This window comes from Canis aureus, chromosome 3 (assembly GCF_053574225.1).
Source record: "Canis aureus isolate CA01 chromosome 3, VMU_Caureus_v.1.0, whole genome shotgun sequence".
Lineage (NCBI taxonomy): Eukaryota > Metazoa > Chordata > Mammalia > Carnivora > Canidae > Canis > Canis aureus.
The window spans coordinates 84,342,672-84,369,825 of NC_135613.1; the positions used below are offsets into that span (position 1 = coordinate 84,342,672).

The 27,154-nt window shown below is 45.1% G+C and overlaps 1 protein-coding gene and 1 non-coding gene across 7 annotated transcripts in view; one reads left to right on the forward strand and one right to left on the reverse strand.

Annotated features, from left to right (window-relative positions):
- Nucleotides 1-26,900, reverse strand: part of PRDM10 (PR/SET domain 10) — a 95,368-nt gene extending 68,468 nt beyond the window's left edge. For all 6 annotated transcript variants that reach the window (XM_077894185.1, XM_077894184.1, XM_077894183.1 and 3 more), the window contains exon 1: nt 26,377-26,900. The gene's annotated coding sequence lies outside the window, so the exon portion shown is untranslated. The remainder of the gene's footprint in view (nt 1-26,376) is intronic.
- On the forward strand, nt 13,202-13,308 carry LOC144311662 (U6 spliceosomal RNA). The gene has a single exon (XR_013377247.1). It is a non-coding gene; the product is annotated as a U6 spliceosomal RNA (small nuclear RNA).
- Nucleotides 26,901-27,154: the final 254 nt, after the last annotated feature.

Below are 27,154 nucleotides of genomic sequence, written 5' to 3' on the forward strand. Positions count from 1 at the left end.
TCTATATTTTGTCAAGTCTATGATGCTTTTTCTTTTTTCCCGCATCTTAACATTTCTGAACTAGGGATCTATTTTACAACCGTGGTGTCCTGCGGTCACTATCTCCACCGTGTCGGTCAGGATGTGGATGCCGCTGGCCGCTTGTTGTGACCTTGCTCACAGTCATTTATGGGCTCTGTCCTCGCTTCACTGAGTCGTGTGTGTTGTCCACACTGGACGCCCTGAGCCTAACTGCCACTTTAAATACCTTCAGAGATTATACTATGATTTGGCATTAAAACTGCAAGGGATGCAAATATCCATCACTGGGAAAATAACTTTAACAGCCAAAGGCCTGTAGGACCTGGATATGGAAGACAGTGAGAGGGATGAAGCTGCGCTACGCACCATCATTTCTGAGATATGAGGAAAGACAAGCCTGCCACAGGTCGAGTGAAAAAACACCAGGATCAAAACTCCCAGGATGGTTCTAGCTGCCTGGAGGAGATTCCTGGAGATAGCGGTATGACCTCTTTTAAAAAGTACTGCATCACCAACACTATTTTTTTTTTTAAGATTTATTTATTCGAGAAAGGGGGACCACAAGCAGGAGGAGCTGGAGAGGGAGAAGCAGGCTCCTTACTGAGCAGGGAGCCTCACATGGGCCTGGATCCCAGGACCCCAGGTTCATGACCTGGGTTGAAGACAGACACCTGACTGAGCGACCCAGGCGCCCCAGGAAACACCGCACCACCACCACTCTTGGTGGCACAGAGATACGTCAATGACTCGGAGTCAAAAGTGATTCTGAAGAGTCAGATAAAATCAGGGGAATACCTTAATCAATTTCTTTCACTTACATTTTCCTTTTTATGTGTGCATAAGAGTGATGTGATAAAAATCTATGTCTAAATAAATCTAAAAGAGCTCTTTCAATAAGTATATAATAAAAATTCTAAGTGGCAAAAGCATTTGTATCAGAGTTTAACTGGCAAGGCCTTCTCTTTTGTAACAATACATAAAGCAATTATGTATCTTACCACTAATGTCTCAGATTCAATAAAACATGGTAACAATTGGGATCACAGGGTGTAATGATGAACATTGAGAAATGGTAACAATTTTTCCCCTCACTTTGTGAACATCAGATACATAAAAAGGTGAGTGAAAACCCTGCTCCTGTGGAGCTCACTGTCTGGGTGGGGAGATGGACAGCCCACCTCCCAGCTCGCTCCAGGTGAGACCTGCATGAGAAGGGTGACAGTGCTGGAGAGTAAGGGGGAGGAAGAAGTTAAGATGAACCCCTGCTTTTCTAGCCAGTTCGCTATAAGGTTGGGTCTAAATATGTCAATGGAGTGTCCTAGTGCCCCCGGCCTCCCCAGATGCCTGCCTCCCTCCTAGTTCCTAGAGTGCCCATCCCGACGCCACGGCACCCCACCTCTCCTGAAGCCTTACCCCTCATCATCCACCGGCCTGGTTCCCACCAGCATTGGGCCTATAGTGCTAGATGAAGTCACTACTCTGAAGCCACCCAGCATTTAAAGTGGAGAAGCTCTCACTTCATCACCTGTACACAGAGGTGGAAGACAAGGCGCAGATCTGCCTTCACAGGTAGATGTGTAGCCGAGATAACAGGTTGAGCTATAAATAAAATTTCACTTAAAATGCTATTATATGGGGCACCTGGGTGGCTCATGGTTGAGTGTCTAACTCTGGTTTAGATCATGGTCCCAGGTTCTGGGATCAAGTGCTGCACTGGGCTCTCCGCAGGGAGCCTGCTTCTCCCTCTGCCTGTGTCTCTGCCTCTCTCTGTGTGTCTCTCATGGATAAATAAATAATCTTTAAAAAATAAAATGACATAAAATAAAATAAAATGCTATTATGCAGGGCACCTGGGTGGCTCAGTAGCTGAAGCGTCTGTCTTCAGCTCAGGTTATGATCCCAGGGTCCTGACCTTGAGCCCCCAATCCAGCTCGCTGCTCAGTGGGGAGCCTGCTTCTCCCTTTCCCTCCACCCCTCCCCACTGCTTGTGCTCAGGCACTCTCTCTCTCTCTCTCTCAAATAAATAAAATCTTTAAAAATAAAATAAAATGCTGTTACGCATAGTGATTAAATTCCACAGGACTACTGGTACATTATTAAGACCTGGAAACATGAAGAATTCAACAGAGGTTTCTGTACTGGCCTGGCACCTTCTCTGCCTATTTATGCGGAAAGAGGTGTCCCACATTCCATATCGTGCACTTACAAATTAACTTTCCCAGCTCATTACAAACCGACTAATTATCATAAACTGCTGGCTCCTTCCCTAAAAGCCAACACTAGACACACCTAGAAAAGAAGCTAGAGTGAGGTCCACAGATTTGCAAAATGAACATAAAATGTGTAAGAAAGAGAGTGAAGAAAGTGGAGTCCCAGGCTGGGGAAGGGAGTTGTGGGTGGGCTGGGGAGCAAGAACAGAAGGGGGCCAGTCACCCCAGAAGGGGAGGCCGAGGCAGAATGTTTCCAGAATGTTTCCCTTGCCCCAGCATTTCCCTGAGCTCGGGCGCCTGCATCCCGGCGATGCTGGGACAGGGCAGCCAGCCCAGGGCTGTGGCAGCAGAATCCTCCAGGTAGCAGATGAAGGCGGATGGGGCCAGGATGGGAGTTCCTCTGGGGCCAGTGGGGTGCCACTGAACCCAGAGGCCCTCAGGCCTAATACACAAGCAACTTCTTATTTGCCCTGCACCTGATGGCTTGATCCACTGTCATTCTTTGAAAGAGTAGGAACAGCTATATGGTGACTTCTGCTGACCAAAGTAAAAAAAAGAGCATCCTTCAAAAATATTCATGTAGAACAGGAGCACTTAGAGGTGTGCTGCTGCCTGAGCTTGTTTCAAATTAATTTTGGGGGTTTTTTTGTTTGTTTGTTTGTTTGTTTGTTTGTTTTTAAGATTCTATTCGCTCATTCACAAGAGACACAGAGAGAGAGGCAGACACAGGCAGAGGGAGAAGCAGGCTCCTCACATGGGAGCCTGATGTGGGACTCTATCCCGGGATCCCAGGGTCACGACCTGAGCCAAAGGCAGACACTCAACCACTGAGCTACCCAGGCGTCCCTCAAATTAGTGACCATAAATACTACAGCTCCTGGAATAGGAATTGGGATTTGTCCTACTTATAGAGCAGCAGGCTTTGGAGTCAGACAGCCTGGCTTAAAATCTTGGATCTGCCACTTAGGGCTCTTAACAATTGGTTTACTCTCTCTGAACTCCACATTCTTCATCCAGAAGGACAAAGAATGAAGTATATTAGGTATTTAATAATAGATAACAATTGTAACTAATGTATAGGATATATAGACATCTTTGTCAAGAAATAGGAAACCCTTCTGAAGTCATATTTAAGACTAGATTCCACTTGAGAAATGAAAAAAAGTGATTTCACTCTATGTATAGTGAAAAAACATGTTCAGTAAGGGATTAAGTTATAAAAAGGGAGCAAGAAGATTATAGGGAATCCAATTCTATGACATGGAATAAAAGAATTTCAGAATAAGAAGAGAAATTCCTGACCCAGGCTTCTCAAACACGTTTGGAAGATAGCCCTGGAAATCAATGTTCTTTGCTGGGTACCGTTAAATATTAATATATTTCACAATTAATACCACAGAATAATGATAGCTAATATTTATAAAGTATTTACTAAGCGGTAGGCATGTTCTAAGTACTTTACCATACACTGATTCATTTAATCCTCATAATAACCTATGAAGTAGGTATGTTATTACCTCCACTGTGTAGGGGAGGAGAAAGAGAGAGGTTAAAAGACTTGTCCAGGGAACGGAGCTAGCAAGAGCTAGTAAGTAAATAGCAGAGCTGCAACACAAGCCTGAGCAATCTGGCTGCTGAGCTCACGTGCTTGGCCACTATCCTACACTGCTTTTCATCCTATAATCTAAGAACACCTCACCTGGGTTATGATTCCAGCACAAATAAGTCCATTATATATGAGCTATATAAAAATCACATCTAACCCCACTATGCACTTTTTCCCAAAATTATCAAATTAAGCAGGACTAGATATTTCCTTTTTTTTTTTTTATTTTGGCCACTTGTTCATTTGCCATCACTCAGCACGTTGGCTAAGACAATTGACAGCAATAGCAACAAAGGGTTAGTGACATCTCAGGTGGTAAAAACTCAAAATTAAGAAAATTCTATCCTCTATTTTTATTTATATGAGAGAACGCCTTGGTGTGGCTGTAGAACACAATCTGGGGGAGGAAGGATAGTTTGAGAACCACTCATCCAGAGCAACTTCTATTGTATAGATGACAAAGTCACAAGTCTGAGAGATAAGACGAATCGCTTCAAGTCACTCAAGTCATGGAGCAAATAGAGACAGCACAAAAACCAGAGCCTGCGACTTCGAGTGCTCTCACCCCTACACCGCACCACCGGGTTGACAGAGGGAAGGATTTAGATGATGCTTTAAGCAGAGATTTCTTTCGCTGCCTAAAGCTGTTTGTCTCAGCTTTCCTTTTCTTTTTTTTTTTTTCTTTAAGTTTATTGTCCTTGACTTCCCAGCTAAACCATCCCAGTCAAGATAAGTGCAAGACAGAAAGCAATTTAGGCATGGATTACACTCCAAATGCTGATAATTAACATTGGTGGATACTCCTTTATGTATTTCCTTTAAAGTTGTTACACACTAGGGACGCCTGGGTGGCTCAGGTTGTGATCCTAGGGTCCTGGGATCGAGTCCCACTCGGGGTCCCTGCATGGAGCCTTCTTTGTCCTCTGCCTGTGTCTCTGCCTCTCTCTCTCTCTTTCTCTCTCTCTCTCTCTCTGTGTCTCTCATGAATAAATAAATAAAATCTTTAAAAAAAAAAAAACTTAAAAAATACAATGAAATAGTTATGTTACCCACTCTATTTTGATTCTTGGGATAATAAAAAAAGTTTATTTACTAGTAATTTAATTGAAATAAAATAAACTTGGCTGAAATAAAAACGTACGGAACCATCTGTTAGGATGTCGGAGGTCAGTGATTAAACAAAGCTAGAAAACAAAACCGAATATATTAAGGAAAATCGGTTGCCTCTTTATAAAATAACTTCATCAAACTGCTTTTCAGTTTTACATCTATCATCTATATCTACAATTCAATTCTATATATCTTTTCAGTCCTTAAACTATAAGATTAAACGATTTTTTTTTTAATCATGGAACTTGAAAAGAAACATAGATTTAAGGAGTATTAGATAAAAGGTAAATAAAGACTCCTGTGAAGATATAAGATGATGAAAAACGACTTTGGCTGTCTCCATTGTGACCTTAAACTTTCTAATTGGGTTCTTTCCAGCAAGTCTCCTGGGCCAGGCGAAGACCCCTGTGGGCACAGCACCCTGTGATGGCAACCGGAACCCCCCCACAAGCCATGAGATCTGCCCTGGGCCAGCAGGACCCCATGGGACTGACCCCAGGCAATGATTAGACCTGACCTTCACTTGCCCACCTGCATGTACCCACCCACCTTTGCCCCACATTTTCCTTATTTAATTAAACCTGAACTATTTTCAGCACTTTGGAGACAGTCTTTGAGATGCTAGCCCAAGGTCTTCCCTGAAATAAATTCTTTTTAGTTCCCCACCACTTGATTCTCTGCCTTTGGGTTTTGTCAGCAGCCAGCTGTGGAACCCGTCTGTCTGGGGCCCCGCAGAGCCAGGTGCTCTTGGACCCTGTGCACCGGCTACCCCTGGGACTTCTGGATATAAGCACTGGTTTCTAAACATTTTTAGAGTGGGGCGCCTGGGGGACTTAGTTGGTTAAGCGTCTGCCTTCTGCTCAGGTCATGATCCCAGGGTCTTGGGATTGAGCCTCACACTGGGCTCCCCGCTCTGCAGATCCTTCTCACTCCCCACTCCCCCTGCTGCTCCCCCTGCTTGTGCCCCTCTCTCCTTCTCCTTTCCCTTCCCCTTCCCCTCCTCCTCCTCCTCCTTTCTCTCTCTCTCTCTCTCTCTCTCTCTCTCTCTCAAATAAAATCTTTAGGGCAGCCTGGGTAGCTCAGCAGTTTAACACCTGCCTTTGGCCCAGGGCGTGATCCTGGAGACCCAGGATCGAGCCCCACGTCAGGCTCCCTGCATGGAGCCTGCTTCTTCCTCTGACTATGTCTCTGCCTCTCTCTCTGTGTCTCTCATGAATAAATAAAATCTTTAAAATATATAAAATAAAATCTTTAAAAAATAGTTTCTTAAAAAATAAATTAAAAAAAACATTTAGAACTTGGCAGGACAAGCATTTTTTTGTTTAACTCAACCTTGAACTACTACACCCCACTGCCCTTGAGCTAGGGAACTGCATTCAGGCAGTGAAGGTTCGGCCCAAAAGCTGGCGCCAGACCTGCGGTTTCCAATCCTGGCCCCTGTGGCTTCACTAACGGGGGACCTTGTACAAATTACCTACCGAACCTCTCTGTGGCTCGGCGTCACCAGGTATAACATGGAATGGGATGACAGTGGGATGTGCTTCGTACAGTGTAAAGAGGATCAAGTGAGCTAATATTTGCAAAATGCTTAGAATACTAGACGATGGTGAGCAGCTCAGATGTTAAATGAAAGAAATGATAATTAGGGCGAATTGTGAGCCATAAATCAAAAATGGTACAGTAAGAAGAAATTAACTAGAGGAAGGAGAGAAGGGAGTAAGGGAGGCCTGAAAGAAAGAAAAGAGAAAAGCCCTGAGGAAGCAGAAAACAAGAGTATTCCGGAGAGAACGTGAGCCGTGAGCCCGAGGAGAGGAGGCAGGAAGGCAAAGGCGTAAACAGAGCAGGGGGGATGTCTGAGCAAGAAATACCCAAACCAGCAAAGTAGGCAGGGAAGTGGGGTGGAGAAGGCGAGAAGAATGTCAGGGAGAAGGAAAGAACCTTCTCGTTCTGAGGGAATAGGTGAGAATCAGAAGTGAAAGCAGAACATGAGATTAAGGATTTTCTGAGATAAGAGAAACAGTTACAGTCGGGGTAGGGGGAGCAGAGGCGGGGGCGGGGGGGCTCCCCCTTCTCCGACTACTAAGTAAAGTGGCCTTCAGAGAACAATCGGGAGCCTGATCCAGGCCCAGAACACTGCTCTGCGGAATGCCACGGGTGCCGGGGACACGGGCGAGACGCAGTGGGGTCTACGCAGAGGGAAACCTGACTCGGCTTTAAAAGGGAAGGAAATTCTGACCGAAGCCACGAGGTGGATGAACCTTAGAAACACGAGGCGCGGTGCCATCAGCACAAAGGGCCCGGACGAGGCCCGCTAGCAGGCGGCCCCACGCAGGCCGAGCACAGGCCTGGCCCGGCGCTGACCCGGCCGGGAGGGCTGCGGGAACCTCAGGCCTGGCTGCACCACCCCGCGCCGCAGGCCGAGCCGCTCGGGGGCGGGTTCTACTCCAGGTGTGCTTTACCACAGAAACAAACAGAAATAAAAATACGCCCTGGACGATGCCTGCAGCAGTCACGCGGGCTCTGCCGTGCTGGACGTGGGACTTCACTGGTACCTTTTTCCCTCGAGACCGTGAAGAAAACCCAGGGTCACTCAGGCCCCAGTCCTCCCATGGCCAGTGAAGCCTGCCCCGCCTGTCCCCCGCCCAGCCAGACTGCACCCGCGCTCCCGCGGTGGCCAGGGCAACCCTGCCGCCCGGTCCAGGCGCTGACCTTTCTGGAACCCCTGGCAGCCAGTCAGCTCTGCGCTCCTCGGAGCAGGGTAGCGACCACACACGGCACCTGCCCAAGTGTCTGGCGCACGGTAGGTGAATAATAAATAGCAGCAATTGCTTTTTTTCTTTTTTTAAGATTTTTATATTTTATTTACTTGAGATTTGAGAGAGAGCGAGTGAGAACAGGAGAAGGGGGAAGAGGGAGAAGCAGACTCCCGGCTCGATCTCAGCGATGAGGGAGCAGAGGCTAGCTGATGACAAAGCATAAGAGGACACCCCACAACCTGCCCCCCCTTGCCCCCACTCCTGGGTGGGGTGTGTGACATTCCTCCAGGAAACTTCCAACTATCTCAGTGTTAGTCACGCTTGCTAGAAGGAAAAACAACCTTAGCTCGAAAACAAGCAGGCCTCCAGGGTCCTAAGGGTCTCCTTCAGCAGATGAAAGTCCTTTAGGACACCCTCCCCTCGTCCTTACCTCCTCCATCCCCATAGTATATAATCAGCCATTCCTCACAACCCCAGGGCAGCCTCTCTTTCCGCCCACAGGTCCTATCCTCACGCTTTAATAAAAAATGCTTTCTTGGCCATGGGCTCTGGACCTCACCACCATTCTATCTCACCAGGACTTCGGGATCATGATGGCCAAAGGCAAGCCGAAGACGGCCACTTAACCGACTGAGCCACCCGGGCGCCCCAGCAGGGATTGCCCTTATTGCCAATGTCCTATCAAACCTCAGGCTCATTCTTTTCACTTCCATATAAATACTTCCCCAACATGAGGAAACTCCAAAGACTTTCATTTTAGGAGGAGCAGGATGGCCAGGTGAGGGGATACAAAGGCAGTTGACTTTCCTGTCAAAGGCCCAGTCAGCACAAGCCACCCTCTGGATCTATTTCAACTGTTCCTTTTCCCCCCCGCCTCCTAGTTTCCTAGCTCACAAACTCCCAGGCTCTGATTCTGGATTTATTTCCTGGATCTCTGACTCCTGACCTGATTGATCTTGGGTTTTACACCATTCTTTTTAATGAAAGCCTTGGGAAACACCCATCCCACCAGCTGCATGAGCATCTACCGTTAACCACAGCCCTCTGGTTCTGGCACTGTGCCCTGGGACACGGCTGAGGGATGAGCCAGTGCATGGGGCCAATCACAGGGACAGGATATGTGGACAGCTAACACGTACTGAGTGCCTTCCATGTGCTAGTCACTGGTCTAAGCAATTCACACTTAGCAATCTGTTAATTAATTTAGTGTCACAACAAACCAGGGGAGTTGCTTAAAACCTGTATCTTCGGGACACCTGGGTGGTTCAGTCATTTAAGCAACCAACTCTTGATTTGGGCTCAGGTCATGATCTCAGGGTTGTGAGATTGACACCCCCCCCCCAATCAGGCTCAGCACTGGGCATGGAGTATGCTTGAGATTCTCTCTCTCCCTCTGCCTGCCCCTGCTGTCACACATGCATGCACGCTCTTACTTTCTCTCTTTCAAAATAAATAAATAAAATCTTTAAAACAAGTACCTTCATAATTCCGAAAACAATAGCACAGAATCATAAAGGAGTGCTCTGAACAGCTGCTAACCACTACACGACTGAGATGCAATATTAAATTTGAAAGCTGGGATCCCTGGATGGCGCAGCGGTTTGGCACCTGCCTTTGGCCCAGGGCGCGATCCTGGAGACCCAGGATCGAATCCCACATCGGGCTCCAGGTGCATGGAGCCTGCTTCTCCCTCTGCCTATGTCTCTGCCTTTCTCTCTCTCTCTGTGACTATCATAAATAAATAAAAATTAAAAAAAAAAAAAAAAAAAAAAAAATAAATTTGAAAGCTACAAAATTAGGCCAAGTGAAATGAAAATGAAGGGTTTCTACTGTGCCCACTCATTTGGAACGGCAAGTAGAAATTTTACATTTAACCGATCTCTGGACAAAACGGTGTTAGAACTCAAAAGAAAAGACAAAAAAGCTACTAGACTCTGTTCTTAAAGATGAACAGGAACTGGTGGCGTAAGTAGTAAGGGATGAATAACAGAATTCTAGAAATTTCAGCACAAACTCCCCAGTCTTGCCAAGAAGAGGAAGCCTAAATAATCGTCACGTAAGTTTCTCAATTTTAATATTTCACTCTAGTAACACCGAGAAAAAACTAAAAATGAGACGTTTAAAATAACAATACTATCACCTTGCCTAGCACGGTGTTCCAAGTCTCCTGACAGACCTGTTGCTTTGCTCTTCACCCCAACCCTGCGGAGGCTAATGCAACACTGCGCTCCGTTTCCCAGAGCAGGAAATGCCAGAGAGGGAGCAGACATAACCTGCCCAGGCGTGGGTCTGCCCAGCCTGAACACCACCCCAGCCCGTGCCAGCACTGCACCCTATCCCGTCGGGCCCCTCTGCCCCCAGCTAAGAGTACTGGAAACCCCGAGTGAGGGCAGAGTCATAGGACCAAAATATTATTTTTAATTCCACAATGAAGTAATATAAATACAATTTTAATTAGGGAAAATAGGCCTGAGGAACCAAAGGTTGCTGAGAGAGTAAACCATCAGGGAAATGAGACTTTCATAAGAGCTTCTGAGGGACCCCTGGGTGGCCTAATGGTTGAGCATCTGCCTTCAGCTCAGGGCGTGATCCTGGGATCCTGGGTTTGAGTCCCACATTGGGCTCCCTGCAGGGAGCCAGCTCCTCCCTCTACCTATGTCTCTCTCTCTCTGAATAAATAAATAAAAATAAAATAAAATAACAAAAGCTTTAGACAACTTTAAAAAATAATCACAATAAGCCTTTGACTAGGTTCCAAATTTAAAGTGTTTTTCATTAAGCTGTTATGGATTTGGAATATTTCCATCTAAACAGACAAGTCTGAGGGTAAAGATAAAAAATGAGAAAGTGATAATAGAGTCCTCTAGGTATTTCTACCGATGCCAATCATATTTAACATGTGTCATGAGTGCTAACAGTGAAGCAAACAACGAAATTTCGAGATTGCAGAAAAACTCCATATAAAAAAAAATTTGTTTTATTTGTTTATTTATTTTAAGTAGGCTCCACACCCAACATGGGGCTTGAGCTCATGACCCTGAGATCAAGAGTCACATGCTCTACCCACTGAACAAGCCAGGCACCCCTCCAGGAAAAATTTTATGCCATTGGAAGAAAACTTTTGAAAAAAAAACTTAAGAAACTGTATAAGTGAACAGACAATGGCAGAAAAACTTCAGAATCAGTAGCACTTTTACTATTACAGGACTGATGCATCACAAACTAAACACTATTGCAGAAAACATCCTAAAGAAACTTTTCTGATTCATTGCTGGCCATCATCAAAGACAATACTGTGTAACCAGAAGAAAACTGAAAAAAAGATTTAAGAAAGAAAAAAAAAAGATTAGGAAACAGGATGACTTCAAAAAAGAAAAAAGAAAACAGGGTGACAAAAATAAGCAAGGACCTAAGTGGCTCAAGCAGATCTGGAAAGGTACCCTTTTCCCACTCCATTTATATGTCTCTTTGCCCTTCTACTCCCCGCCGGGCACCGAGTCCTCCTCCTTCCTCAAAGAAAAGAAAAACCAAGGCCAAGAGTCTCGTTGGGGGTCTCAGACCGACAATTCTACATTAAAATCCTTGAGAGTTCAAAAGGAACCACCACTCAGTGTGAGTTCTGAAGAATGATAAACCTTGATGTCTGCCTTTTCCTTTTTACAAAGAACAGCTGGTTGGCTGGTAAAATCTGAAGGCGATTTCAAAGAGAATCTGTCAGGAGTTCTCTATTCTCCTCTCACACGATTTTAGGGGGAAGCCTCAAAGCGGCAGAGTGTATCATGGGCCTACAGAAAAGGGCACAAACCATTAGCACCCAACATGAGGGACGTTCCAGAGTAAACTCTGGTGGGTCAAGGCATGGAACACCACTGGGGCCTGACAGCCCCAGTAACTACCACCATCTCCCTCCACCATCCCCCAATCCCCTGGCAGGCCGAGGGAGGGCAGGGCACTCAGTCCCCTGGAGCTCACTCCCTCCGGAAAACTATCACATTGGGTCTGCTCCTCAGCCTGACCTTCCAGAAGCTGCCTCAGAGACTTGGTGGGCCTGAATTGCAGCTTTGGTCTCCCCAGTGATGTAAAGCTACCATAATCCCCACCCTTCCATTCGGTTGCTTTTTGCTGGTTAGCCTCTTGACCGGCACAGCTTAGCGGCAAATACCTCAAGAGGAAAGCCACTGCTGGTCTCAGGCTCACCCCCTGGGTCTTCTTTGCTTCTGGGATGTTGGGCCTCCAGTACTGAGAGCCTTTGTAGTCCTTCAACTCTGATCTTTATCTCTCCAGGCCCAAGAGATTGCCTAACTCTCTGCAGGCGTCTCTGCTTCTCAGGCCTCTCAGCTTTTGCTTGTCAAAAACAGAAGAGCCTGTGGACACCAGAAATGGGTAGACCCCAGTAAGGGAGGCACGGTGGTGCGGCATGTCTGCTGCGACCAGGCGCAGTGCTCTGCTCAAAGGAGCTAGTCGCAAAAGGACTGCAATGTTGAGTGATTTCACTTACGTAAACTATGCAGAATGGCACATGAGTGGAGACAGGAAGCAGAATAGAGATGGGGAATGAAGACGAACGAGATGGCCAGGAGGTGTGGAGTTTCTTCTGGGGGTTATGAAAATATTCTAGAACTGATTGTGGTGACCGCTACAGAACTCTACTACAGAATGTACTAAAGCTCCTGAACTGTACCCTTTAAACGAGTGAATTGAATGGTATTATGAATGATACCTTAATGAAGCCATTTAAAAAAAAAAAAAAGATGGACACTTCAATCAATGCAGAACTTCTAGGGAGCCATTTGACAATAAACACCAAGAACTTTTGGGCGCCTGGGTGGCTCAGTCAGTTGGGCATCTGGCATCAGTTCAGGTCATGATCCCGGGGTCCTGGGATCAAGCCCCAAGTTGAGCTCCAAGCTCAGTGGTAAGTATGTTTCTCCCTTTCCCTCTGCCCCTCCCTCACCCCGCTCATGCATGCACCAGTACTTGGGCATGCTCTCTCATAAATAAATAAAATCTTAAAAAAAAAAGTTTATATGTGTGAATATGTGTAATATTTATATATTATTATATAATTATATTATATATATTTTTATATACACACATATACATATGTATATAAAAACAGCTTGAGAAAGTTCCAGATTCAAGAGGAATTGAGGACATGCTCAAGCCATAGTAACAGAGAGAAAAGTCTCCAACAAGATGAGCCTGTAAAAGCCTTCAAGTTAAAGAATTACAATTTCCAAAGTTCATGAACTGGTTTCATCAGAATCACCTAGGGAGCTAGGCCAAAAGACAAATTCCAGAGCCTTATGCTGAGATTTTTTTTTTTAAGTAAGCGCTACACCCAACGTGGGGCTTGAACTCATGGCCCCAAGACCAAGGATCGCATGCCCTACCGACTGAGCCGGCCAGGAGCTACCCGACCTTAAGAATTTTTATTCAATCAACTGCAGAGGTAGAGGGGAAGGGAGGGCATCTTTGTTTTTAAACATCCCCGGGTGGTGCTCCCTCCCGCAGCGTACGTACTAAAATTGGAAAGATACAGAGAAGATGAGCATGGCCCCTGCACAAGGATGACAGGCAAATTCATGAAGGGTTCCTTATTTTAAATAAACAAACAAACAAACAAACAAATAAATAAATAAATATCTACAGGTGATCCTGATGTCAGCCAGATCTGAGTAACTCTCAGATGAAAAAGGAAAGGAAAATCTATCATGGCAATAACACCTTCTGGAAAATCATTCGAGGAGTAAGTAATATGAGAGACTGAGGCCTCATATAATGATAATGAGGCCAAGACCTGCCTTTAATAAGCAAGGATCCGACTTCTGAATTCTTACTGGGTCTTAGTGATATTAATAGACATTCATACATAAACTTTCAGTGCTCAAAATCATCACCTTAAAAAAAAAAACTTTATTGCTAAACAAAAACTTACCAAGAATCCTGACACCTGATACAACTTACCAGCTTCCCTAATATGTTTGTGGCATTTATGTCAGAATTCTGAAAAGGCTGAAGTGATTGGTAATGTAAGTGGTCTTCTGTAATTTAGGTGCTCTTCCTTGCCAACCCCATTACTCTCCTGAGTATTTGATTTTCCAGCTTCCCTTTGCCACATGCTCACAAGCTAATCTGTTCCATCCACTTATGAGGAATATTTGAAATAAGCACTGTATGTAAATATGGATTTATGAGGAATATCTGAAGACTGAAAGATTGATACAAATGACTCATCCAATAACACTGAGTGCCCCTGTTTTTCAACTACAGATAATGGCTTTATCGCCGCAGCTCCCTTTGTGAACGGTGGCATTGTTTCACAAGACAACTGGCAGGGGTACAAATACTACTGGCCGTGGCCCTGGCACACCTGGACACAGAAAGCTATCTGGCCCAAATATCTCAGGCTCTTTTGTTGAATTAGCAATTGCAGTAACGAAGTAGGGGACTGGCAGGTGGGTGTTCTGGAGGCCTGAAAAGCCTTTCTTACAGATGGTTCTGGGTGGTAACAATGACACAACAATCACAATACCAAGTAGTTAGGATAAAATACTGGGTGATGTAAAGAGGTATAATCTTAAATACTAAGCTATTTCTTTAAATTCGAGGGCTTTAATGATTTAACTGGAAAAAAAAAGAGAATATTAAAATTGGTTACAGGAAATTATTGTAGAACCCAATTTTCCTTATTTAACACTACATGTTTAGTGCAAGAGACAACAGTGTAACTACCTGTTCAAGCTACCTCAATTCCTGAAACACTATGCAGCCTTTTGTTCAAATAGGCTGAGCCACTGTGCTGACCCAGGATTAAGAAGCAAATTGATACTAGTTTGAAGTAATTCCTTTTATATCTAATTCACTTCTGCACACCACCAGCCCCCAGCAGGTTAATGAGGGTCTCACCTGCTGTTCACTATCAAGTTCTCATTCCTCAACCTCAGTCCTTTGTTTGCAAATTTAAATATTTTGCAACACAGAATGGTCAAAGACAAGCATTTGATGAACGAGATGGTGAGCCCAGACAGATGACATAGGGAGGCAGTTAATTGCCTTCAATAAAAACCCTATCTTGCCGGCACATAATTAAGACTTATACTCTATTCAACCTTCTTCAAATTTCAACCTTCTCCATCTTAATAAAACTAACTATAAGAGGCTACCATCCAGAATTGTCTTCTACAAGCCAGGACATTTCTTAAGTACAGAGCAGTGTAAAAATATTGAATGTGAAGGCAAATAAAAAGTTACTTATCTTGACAAGTGAAATAACATCACCTGTCTTAGCTAAGTCACAGGCTCACCGTTAAGATATAGAGTGGGATGTTTGTTACAATAGAGTACAGTAGCATAGAGTGTATTACAAATGTTAATAACTATTTAAGTTATGATCACCACAGGCATTAGATCATGTAGATATCTTACCCAGAAAAGTCTTAACTTCCAATCAAAAGCTACTTAATATTAAAAACAAAAACAAAAGGTACTTAATACATTTCCATTATTAAACCATTCATTTGGGAATAAGTATCTCTTAACTATAAGCCAGCGTTCTCTCAACTGACACATGACATATTTCACTAGAAAAAATATATATATTTCAAATTAAAATGGACAAAAAAAAAAACAATTTAAAATGGACAGAATTTTAAAACTCTGTGATTAGCATTTTCCTCCACGAAGAGACAAGGTCGTGGCATCCCACTGCTGTTTAGAAATCTCAGCCATATCTACTCTGCAAACACATTTCATTCAGATGCAGACTCTAACATGTTGGATTCATTTGCAAATCCAGTGAAGTGGTTAACGGAGACCACAAAATTAGAATCCCCTAATGGATGCAGTTTTTTTTATTTTAAAACTCAGCATAATCATAGTCCATCTTAATGAAAATGTATACTGTGGAAATAATATTACTTAAGTAAACACCAGTGGAATAGTAATGATTGTAGCTATTTGCCATTTACTCAGCATCTATCACATGCCAGGCATTGTGAGATGGCTTTTAAATACTCAATTTCAGTCTCCACAACAACCAAAAATGTGTACCTGTCTAAGGTCATAGGGCTCCATAAGTAGGATTTGAACCCAGACGCCTTTGACTACAGAGTTTGGTCATTTCCCTCTCTGCTGCACAGCTTCCTCCTACGCAAAACTGCCAGAACTCAAGCCTGGCTGGGATCTGCTTCTGTCCCCTTGGCCTCCCACCAGATGATGCAATCACTAGGCTGGGCTTGATCTCAAAGGAACCCAGGGAGGTTATAATTTACCAAACCCACAGGGAGTTTTAAATGTGCAAATTAGTCCATAAACCAGATTAGTTGAGGTAACTACAAAGCTATAGTGAAGAGTACCCATTATAAAAATCAAATAATAATATTTATTAAATGCCTAGTCTGTGCCCAGCATTGTTTTAGGAACTGAAGAACAGACTGGATGAAAGATTTTTGTATTAAAATTTTCAGCAGAGGGATCCCTGGGTGGCGCAGCAGTTTAGCGCCTGCCTTTGGCCCGGGGCACGATCCTGGAGACCCAGGATCGAATCCCACGTCAGGCTCCCGGTGCATGGAGCCTGCTTCTCCCTCTGCCTGTGTCTCTGCCTCTCTCTCTCTCTGTGTGACTATCATAAATAAATAAAAAATTTTAAAAAAAATTTTCAGCAGAGGGAAGATATAAATAACATTAATTCACTGTTGTACCAAGACAAAAGCTACCTTTGTGCACAGAAGAGAACATAGTAGCCCTCAAATATTAACTGAGTCAACTCATATCAGGAAAATTAATTACTCCAAATACGTTTTCTGATTATCTCATATATATGCATTTCTCTAGCCGGGGAACTGCTGGGTTTTAGAGTCCACATATCTTTGACTTTCTAGATAATTCCAAACTGCTTTCCAAAGTAGTCATACCACTTTATACTCCTATCAGCCAGGTAGGAATGTTCCTATTGCTCAACAGCTTCAGGATTTGGTATTGCTAACTGTGATTTACGTATATGGTTATATGGCACTGTGGTTGTAATTTGCATTTCCTTGATTATTAACAAGGTTGAACAGCTTCTTGTGCATTTATTAGACATCTGGATAGCTCCTTTTCTGAAATGCCTGCTCAACACTTCTGCCCATTATCTAATTAGTGCAGGTAACATCTTATTTAAGATTCGATATTCAAGATCTATACTGAGGTCATGAATACTTTCTCCAATATTAACTTCTAAAAGCTTTATTGTTTTGCCTTTCATCTGCCATGCTTCCTGGGTCATAAGTTTTTGAATACATATGAATCTGTTTCTGGACACCTCATGGTATCCTATTGATCAATTAGTCTATCCTGGTGCCAATACCACATTGTCCTAATTATTACAGCTCTTCTTGAGCTCTAGTAAAGATGTTTTCCAATTTGTTTCTACTTTTTCAAGAGTAGCTGGCCTTTTCTTGGGCATTTACTGATAATTTTAGTATCAGCTTGCCTTTTTATTAATTTGTTGGGATTACATTAAATCTCTAAGTCTGTTTCCAAAGAATTGCCACTTTGCAGTATCAAATCTTCTGATCCTTGAACCAATGTATCTTCTTCATTTATTTATGTTTCACTTAAAGTCATTCAATAAAGTCTTCAAATTATTTTTTGTAAAGGTCTTTTACACATTTTTTGTTAGACTTAAAATATATCTCCAAGAGTTCTTTTCAAAGATTTTTTTTTCAAAGATTTTTTTTATTTTTTTTTTATTTTTTTATTTTTTTAAAGATTTTATTTATTTATTCATGATAGTCACAGAGAGAGAGAGAGAGAGGCAGAGACACAGGCAGAGGGAGAAGCAGGCTCCATGCACCGGGAGCCCGACGTGGGATTCGATCCCGAGTCTCCAGGATCGCGCCCTGGGCCAAAGGCAGGCGCCAAACCGCTGCGCCACCCAGGGATCCCTCAAAGATTTTTTTTAAACAATCTCTACACTCAATGTGAGACTCGAACCCACAACCCCAAGATTGAGTCACATACCCTAGAGACTGAGCTAGCCAGGTGTCCCATATCTACTATAATTTATAACTGGTGAAAAACCACAGATCTGAAAAAACATACGATTTTTAATTTTTTTTAAGTAATCTCTACACATGAGGCTCAAACCCATAATCTTGAGATCAAGTCATATGCTCCATTGACTGAGCCAACCAGGGACCCCAAAAAGATATATTTTTTAATGATGTATAAAAAGATACCATTTTTAAGATTTTATTTATTTACTTATTTATTTGAGAGAGAGCGAGCGTGTATGAGCACAAGGAAAGGAGCAGAGGGAGAGGGAGAGAGAATATCAAACACATACCTCATTGAGTGCAGACCCCAATGCAGGGCTGTCTCACAACCCTTAGATCATGACCGGAGCCGAAACCAGGAGTCAGGACACTTTACTGACTGAGCTACCATGCACCCCAAAATATATCGGGTTTTTTTTTTGATGAGACACCTAGATTTTGGGATAACTCATATATAATTCATAAATAAGCATGAATATAAATGCTCTTAAAAATTTTTAATGAAATGAAGTTCATCAAAGTGTAATTTCTGTTGCATATAATTTATTCTGTTTTTTTTGTTTTTTGTTTTTTGTTTTTCAGTTAATCTCTACCCCCAACATGGGGCTCATACCCACAACCCCAAGATCAAAAGTCACATGTCCCACTGATTGAGCCAGCCAGGCTCTCCATAATTTGGAGGCTGGGAGGGGCTGTTGTTTTTTAAGAGTTTGTTTATTCGAGAGAGACAGAGAGACAGAGTGTGAACAGAGAGGGGCAGAGGGGAAAGGAGAGGGTGAAAGAATTTGAAGCAAACTCAGTGATGAGCACAGAGCCCAAAGGGGGCTAGATCCCACCACCCGGAGATTATGACCTGAACTAAAACCAAGAGTTGGATGCTAAATGACTGAACCACCCAGGTGCCTCCCTATAATTTAGTTTTAATTCTAGAATTAACATTTCATGGTTATATCATATCTCACTTCAACAGGTTTCATGTACTCAACAAAACTTACATGTCACATAAACAAGTGTCCTCAATACCAATTGGTTGTATGTTGGTCCTTATATTTATCAATGTATGAAGTACTTAATTAAAATCCAGGATAATTTCATTAATCAACTTCAAGAGAGATGCATAAATGACTGAAATCTAATTAATATACACACGATTGTCAGGGCACCTGGATGGTTCAGTCAGTTAAGCATCTGCCTTTTGCTCAGGTCATGGTGTCTGGGTCCTGGAATCAAGTCCCACATGGGGCTTTCTGCTCAGCGGGGAGTCTGCTTCTCTCTCTCCCTCTCCCTCTCCCTCTCCCTCTCCCTCTCCCCCCTCTCCACTGTGTGTTCTCTCTCTCCCTCTCTCTCTCTCTCTCAATAAATAAATAAATAAATAAATAAATAAATAAATAAATAAATAAACAATCTTAAGGGAAAAAATAGGGATGTCTGGATGGCTCAGCTCAGTCAGTTAGGCATTGGCCTCCAGCTCAGGTCATGATCCCGGGGTCCTGGGATGGAGACCCCATGTCCGGCTCCCTGCTCTGTCGAGAACCCTCTCCCTCTGCCTGCCGCTCCCTCGCTTGTGCTTTCTTGCTCTCTCTACCTCTGTGTCAAACAAATAAATAAAATATTAAAAAAGAAAAAAAATATAAAAACCATTGCCTAGGATTGAGAATGCACACACTTTGCTCCTAGCCTTCCCTCCCACCACTCTTACATCATTCACTAAAATTGTCTTCTTTTTTCATCTGTAGTTACAATACTTTTCTGTTAATGTTGCACATTAAGGATGAAATGGAAACAGATGCCTTAGAAAACACACTAAAAAGTCTAGTCAAATGCAAAGCAACAATTAGCCAAAGGTGTTATAGCTATTCCGCTCTCAGAAGGACATAATAAGGCTGCCTATAATCATGGTTTGTAATTAGCCTGAAAATAACCCCCAACAGACTGGCCTCAAAATCTTCAAACAATGCTAAGAAAATGGGAGAGATTTGCGCACAAAACACAAAAATTTTGAAGAAAAGGAAAGAAGACTTCAGAAATCACCTTGAATATCTTGATTACCTTCACTCCTTTCTTCCTCCAAACATTATAGAATCCAGCAAGTAAAAGGCTTTCTTGCACTACATGAGGGGGTTAAAAAGTATCTATCACTTCTAGGAATTTATAACATATTTGGGAACCAAGAAATAAGCCCAGATAACTGCTACATGATACAAATGGAGCAATCGGTCAATGTCACTATTATTACAAAACAGTACAGAAATCCTGTTTTGTAGGACATCCAGAGACAAAGGGGATCACTTTCAAGTAAGACAGTCAATGGGGCCTCAATGAAGAATGTGTGCTTTCAACTTGCTCTAGTACAGGGTTTGCCAAACTACAGCGCTAGGGTGGCTCAGCACCTGTTTTTGGATATAGCCTGCGAGCTATTTTACATTTTCAAATAGTTGAAAAGACTCCAAAAAAAGAGTATTTCGTAACACATGAAAGTTACAGTACATCACGTTTTGGAGTCCATAAATAAAGTTTAACTGGAACACAGCCATGCTTTCACATGACAGGGGAGAAGGAGTGCTTGTAACAGGGACCATATGGTCCACAAAACCACAAATATTTACTCCCTGGTTCTTTACAAAAAAAAAAAAAAAAAGTTTACCAACCAACTGCTCAAAAAAGGTGGATGGAATTTTGGTGGACAGAACTGGAGAAGGGGGCGGGGAGGGATGACACAAACAATCTGTGTGAGAAAGTAAGGTGTGAAAGCACGAAGGAAAACTCCAGAATACTGAAGGAACAGTGGGAAGATTTGTTTGGCTGAAGCAGAAGGTTCAAAATCGGTAGGTACTGAGCCAGCAATCAGTATGTGCTTTGAGGTTTTTTTGGTTGTTGTTTTTTAAGATTTTATTTATTCATGTGAGACACACAGAGAGAGGCAGAGACACAGGCAGAGGGAGAAGCAGGCTCCCTGTGGGGAGCCCAAAGCGGGACTCAATCCCAGGACTCTGGGGTCACAACCTGAGCCAAAGCCGGATGCTCAACCACTGAGCCACCCAGGGGCCCCCATATGTGCTTTGTTACTGAGCCATTTGTATTATTGTAGTGACTGATAACAAGCGTTCTCATACCAAGAGTATGAGATTGGTACTATTATTATCCTCATTAAGAATTAAGAACTAGTTGAATGAGGGACGCCTGGATGGCACAGTTCATTAAACAACCGGCTCATAGTTTCGGCTCAGGTTGTGATCTCAGGGTGGTGAGATGGAGCCACGCACGGGGCTCTGTGCTCAGTGTCAACACAGTATGGAGTCTGCTTGAGACTCTCTCCCTCTCCCTCTGCCCCCACCCACCAAGCTGTCTCTCTCTCTCTAAAATATAAATAAACAAATCTTAAAAAAAAAATGTTAAAGGATTTGATAAAGAAACTAAGCTTAGAGATTTTATGTAATAGGCCCAAGATGAGTCAACTGAATCTAGTCTATGAATCTAGGTTCTTTTGTTCGCAGAGCCCACGCTGTTCAATGCCACAAGGTCAAACTAGGTACTACCCATACGGAGTAGTAAAAGGAAATACTTCCACCAAAGTAAGTTAGGGCAAAACTCTCAATGTTTTCTTTTTAAAAGTTTCTCTTTTCTAAAGATTTTATTTATTTATTCATGAAAGACACACAGACAGAGGCAGAGACACAGGCAGAGGGAGAAACAGGCTCCCTGCGTGGAGCCCAATCAGGACACTATCCCAGGACCCCGGGACCACGACCTGAGCCGAAGGCAGATGCTCAACCACTGAGCCACCCAGGTGTCCCTCAACGTTTTCAAATACGGGTATTAAAAGAATATGATTTCATCTGTAAGCTGACTCTCTTTTGTTTATTTTTTTTTTAATGTTTATTTATTTATGATAGTCACAGAGAGAGAAAGAGAGAGAGGCAGAGACACAGGCAGAGGGAGAAGCAGGCTCCATGCACCGGAAGCCCGACGTGGGATTCAATCCCGGGTCTCCAGGATCGCGCCCTGGGCCAAAGGCAGGCCCAAACCCCTGCGCCACCCAGGGATCCCTGACTCTCTTTTGTTTAAAAGGACAGTTGTCCCATGAGCTGGTCCAAAACGTTCCATACTTGGAATCAAACTATTGTGGCCATTTCCTAAATCATAGAGGAGAAAAAAAAATCTGTGAGCCTGATTTTCTCAATTTCAACATTCTCCCAGAAGTATTTCCTAAATCTCTGAAAAAATGACACATTATAAAAATCAATAAGTAGCAGACCAAGTTTGGGAAAATTCAGCTGATTATGCTTAGCTCTACTTTTTTTTTTTTTAATGGATTGTGTGCTCAACAGATTTTCATTTTATTATTTTAGGTTTGAATGATTAATTGAGCATATTAATTCAATAACAGTTAACTCAATTATCTGGAAGTGGTTTTAAGGTTTTCTTCAGAAGAATAATGCTTCTGTGAGAGCTATCATAAGCACTAAGAAAAAATTCAGGCCCACCTACATATTAGCAGTATCTATTCGATGAAACTATAGAAACAAAGACAATACATTGTATGACAGTTTACCACTACTTGGAAACACCTCACCCCTACTGAACTAAGCCTAGGACAGCACAGTTCAACAGAAATATGCAAGCCACACGGGCAAGCCACATATGTAATTTTATTTCATTTTTTTAAGATTTTATTTATTTATTCATGAGAGACACAGAGAGAGAGAAGCAGAGACAGAGGCAGAGGGAGAGGCAGGCTCCATGCAGGGAGCCCAACGCAGGACTTGATCCTGGGACCCTGGGACCATGCCCTGGGCCAAAGGCAGGTGCTCAACCACTGAGCCACCCAGGGATCCCTCACATATGTAATTTTAAATCTTGTAGTAGCCACATTCTTTAAAAATTTAAAACAGGTGAAATTAATTGCAATAATATCTTTATTTAACATAGTATATGCAACATATTATCATCTCAACATACAACCAATATTTTAAGAGCATCAGCTCAACAGGCTCAGCAGAAGAGCATGGGACTGTTGATCTCAGGGTCCTGAGCTCGGGCCCCACATCGGGTACAGATATTACTTAAAAATAAGTCAATAAACTTTCTAGTTACCAATTGAACCTTTTTTTTTTTTTCATACTGAATCTCAAAATCTGGCATAAAAGTATTTCACACTTACAGCATTAGCCAAGTTTCAAGCCCTCCACAGCCACATGTGGCCACTGGCTACCATATGGGGCAGCAGAGATCTAAGGGACAGCCCTGGTAAGGATCACAAAGGAAAGAGGCTGTGGATTACAGCCAGAGTCAGACCTAGAAAAGTGAAAGATATAGGTCAAGAAAGGGAGCATGTGGCTCCGATATTCTAATGTTGAAATAAGAGTCCAACTAGGAAATGAGTAACAAGCAACAATGGATCATTTTTGCAGATAATGACCTTCCAGCAATCTATCTGGGGTTCTTGAAGTCTTGCATAGTATTGATTCCATAATGTTTGCTTCCTACACATTGTGACACGTTTTGCTATACTTATGATTTGGGATTATCCATAATCTCCCCCCTCCCTCTCCATTTTCTCACCATCACCCCACCACCACCAAGTAATTCTCTATTTCAAAGTTTTCAAAACAAAACAAAACCCACTTCCAGGTGCCTTCCACAAGCTGAACAAATTTAGAATCTATACAGCTGTGTATAAACCACTGAAGGATCTGAGGAAGGGAATGGCAATAATGTTTCAGCGCTAATAGTGAAGTATCAATGTCGCAGAAGGAGCTATAGGAAATAGAGAGGCACCAGTTCAGAATGTTCCACATAAATCTTGAAATAGGGTTGCAGCCTTGAGAACAAAAAGAGGACAGGGAGCAGATTTAGCAGTGATTGAAGTAAATCATGTAAACAGGATAATGTCAGAAGAGGGAGAAGAAGGCTGCAAGGTGGGGGGAAGGACCAAAATAATGAAGTCAGCAGCTCCCCTCTCACCTTCCTCCCCCTACGCGGTAGCCATGGAGAATTCCAGAGGGACCACTCTTCCTGGCTCTTTCTAGACAGCACACCAAATTCTCATTTGCTAATATATTAAAGCACCAATGATAAATTTTAAAAATAATAAATTCTGCTTGTAAAAAACATACAAATTGCTGGAAGGGGGTGTGTCTACGCTCTTTGGGAAAGAGATAGGATAGGGGGAGATTGTGTATTTTAGGCTGTAATAGGTCAAAGTACATCAGCATTCAATTTTAAAACCAACTCTGACTAAACAATTCAAACACTGCAATGACAAGATGTTTAATAGTTCATTTCTACCGAATGAAAGAATGAACTTATGTTTACTCATGCTTGAAATGTAAAATTAAGGAAACCATAACTATAGCTCAGTATTTCTCAACTCTCATCGAATTCTACTTGTTACCAGAAACCTAACCCATTGGGACATGTTTTTAAAAGGTAAAAGGAATCAAATGTTGTAAATTCTTTACATTCAGAAGAGTTCAGGGTGGCCCCTTCAAGTATTAGGGAAAGTCTTGAAAGTAGCAAATCACCAGTGAAGTCATTAGGTTACTGATCTAAGTTTAAAAAAAAAAAAAAAAAAAAAAACTAGATACAAAAAAACACAAATCATGATGCCAAGTCGGTAGAAATGTTTCAAACACACACACAAAGATGGGAACCACACTGAAATATCAGGAGGGATTATCTCTAGTCATTTTACTTTAAGTAGTTTTTATTTCAGACTGTGTCTCTATTTTCTGTGGTTTCTGCAATGATCATGTATCGTCGTGAAAACCAGGAAGAAATAATGAATTTAGACAAAGTGGAAACTGAGGCAGTACCAACCAATTTAGGATCATATTGGACTGACAGGCTATACCTTGCATCACCATAATCTAAGTAAAAAGTATTTGGGGCCCTTGAAGATGTGAACTTTGCCGTCTCTATCATACAGACTTGATTACATTCACATGTACAGCATAGGATGCACACATTAATCCTTGGGCTGCAAAACATTAGGAAACTAAAAATGGCTCATTTAGGAAAAGAGAGCAGGTTGCAAAACAAAGAGGGGAGCCCAGAGTGGATGAACAAGGAATAAACCAAGAGTCACAAGGTGGAAAAAAAAAAAAAAAAAAAAAAAAAAGAGTCACAAGGTGGGAAAAACGTCTTGGTCCAAATTTTTATTTTATTTTTTTAAAGATTTATTTATTCATGAGAGAGAGAGAGAGAGAGAGAGAGGCAGAGACACAGGCAGAGGGAGAAGCAGGCTCCGTGCAGGGAGCGCGATGCTGGACTAGATCCGGGGTCTCCAGGATCACGCCTTGAGCCGGAGGTAGATGCTAAACTGTGGAGCCACCCAGCAATCCCCCCCCCCCCCGCCCAAACCGGTCCAAAATTTTAAAATGTAGCGCTACTACTCAATTGTTCACTGCGACACGAGTCGTTAAAAAAAAAGTAAAGCTAGAAGTTGTGTCTAAATACACCAGATTGGGGCAGCCCGGGTGGCCCAGCAGTTTCGCGCTGCCTTTGGTCCAGGGCGTGATCGTGGAGCCCCGGGATCGAGTCCCACGTCGGGCTCCCTGCGCGGAGCCTGCGCATCCCTCTCTCTCTGGGTCTCCCATGAGTATATAAATAAGATCTTTATAAAAGTCAATACAGCGGATGGAGTCAAGGGTGCTTTACAAGCGGGCTCTGCCCCAGGCGGGCCGTGTCCTCCGGGCGGGGCGGGGCGCGGGGGGGCGGCGCGGGGCGGCGCGGGGCGCGCGCGGGCTGGAGGGCGCAGGGGCACCTCGCGGGGCCGGTGGGGCGTCCCGGGCGGCTCTGCGGGGTCCGGCGACGTTGAGGGCCGCGGAGGCCGAGAGCTCCGGCGCGCAGGGCTTCCTCGTGGCGGCCCGGCCCTCCGCGGCGCTCCCCGGGCTCGCGCGCACACCCCGCCTGCGCGCGCCGAGGCCCGGCGGGGACGTCGCTGCCACCGCAGGCGGGCGGCCCGCGGGGACCCGCCGTCCTTGCGCCCCGCCCGGCCCCGCGACGCCGGGCTGCACGGCGGGGGCGGGGGGCGGGGGGCCGGGGGGCCGGGGCCGGAGCCCCCCGCGCCCCCGCCCGCGCCGCCCCCCGCGCCCCCGCCCGCGCCCCGCCGGCCCAGCCCCGCGCCCGCCCAACCGCCGCCGCAGGAGCGCGCGGGGCGCCCAACCGCCGCCCCGGCCCAACCACCGGGGCAGGGGAGCAGAGGCGCGCGGCCGGGGGGCGAGCGGGCCCGCGGGGGTCGCGGCGGAGGCGGCGCGGGCGCGGGCGCGGCCCGGCCCGGAGGCGCGGCGGCCGCCCGGAAGGCAGCGCCGGGAGCGGCTGCGGAGGGCGCTCTGCCCCTGTCCCCTCGGAAGGCGCGGATGGTTTGACCCCCCACCCCGAGCGAGGTGCCGCGTCCCAGCCCCGGCTGGACTGTACCATCGGGCGGCGCCGCCGGGATTGCTCCCCCCACCACCACCGCCAGGTCCCCCCCCACCCGGGTCCGCGGTCGGTTGGCCCCGGCCGGGCGCTGAGACGCGGAAAGAGCTTGGCGCCATTTTGGGTGGGACTAAGCAAAGACGAAACACCCTCCCAGTCGATGGGGTACTCCGGCCGCCGGCTTATCCGGTTCCCTTAATCCTTTAGGTACTTACACGGCGTTGGGTGAGGGGAGCTGGAAGATCAGCGGGTCCCCGGTCCTCTCTCCCTAGGGGTGATGGAAATCAAACCCCCCCCGCCACCTCCAGGTGGTTCTTCCCGCCGCAGAGTGGGAGCAGCATAAAAGGCGGGGCCTTATTAGCATAATCTGCCCGGCAACCTGATCTCGCCGTGACGGGATTGGCGGGCCTCTGTAAACCCCATGCCCTGCCTAGAGACGAGCAACGCCGGGGCGAACTGACAGGCCCAGATTTAAGACTCATGACGAAGATCCTGAGACGCTTATTCAGGCGGCAGAGAAAGCCAGAAGGAGATGCACGCGACGGCCCAATGGCTGACGGCCTCTTTATTTCGTGCTCTGCTGTTGCTTTAAAGCCCAATCAAAGAGCGGGTCTCAGGCGGCGCTCGCCTGCGTTTGTGCGCTAAGCCAATCAGGGAAGCCGACTCTGCGGATTCGGGGTCAGGCCGGGCCTCGGGGTCCCGCGGCTGCCCAGGTGGCCCGGGTGCAGCGGCTGCGGTGCGGGTCGGGGTCCGGGCCCCCCTCCCACCGCCACCGCGGCGGAGACGCCGGGATCCCGAGGCGGGGGGTGGGGGCGGGCTGGGCTCGGCGCCCCCCGCGCGCGTGCACCTGACGCCCACCTGCCGGCGGAGGCTCCTCGGCGGGTCTGCACGCGCCGCGCTGGGCCCCGGGCCGCGGGCCTCCGGGGGTGCAGGGCCGGCCGGGGCCAGGGCTGCCCCGGGGCGCACGGGGCCTCCAGCTCGGCGACCGCGTCG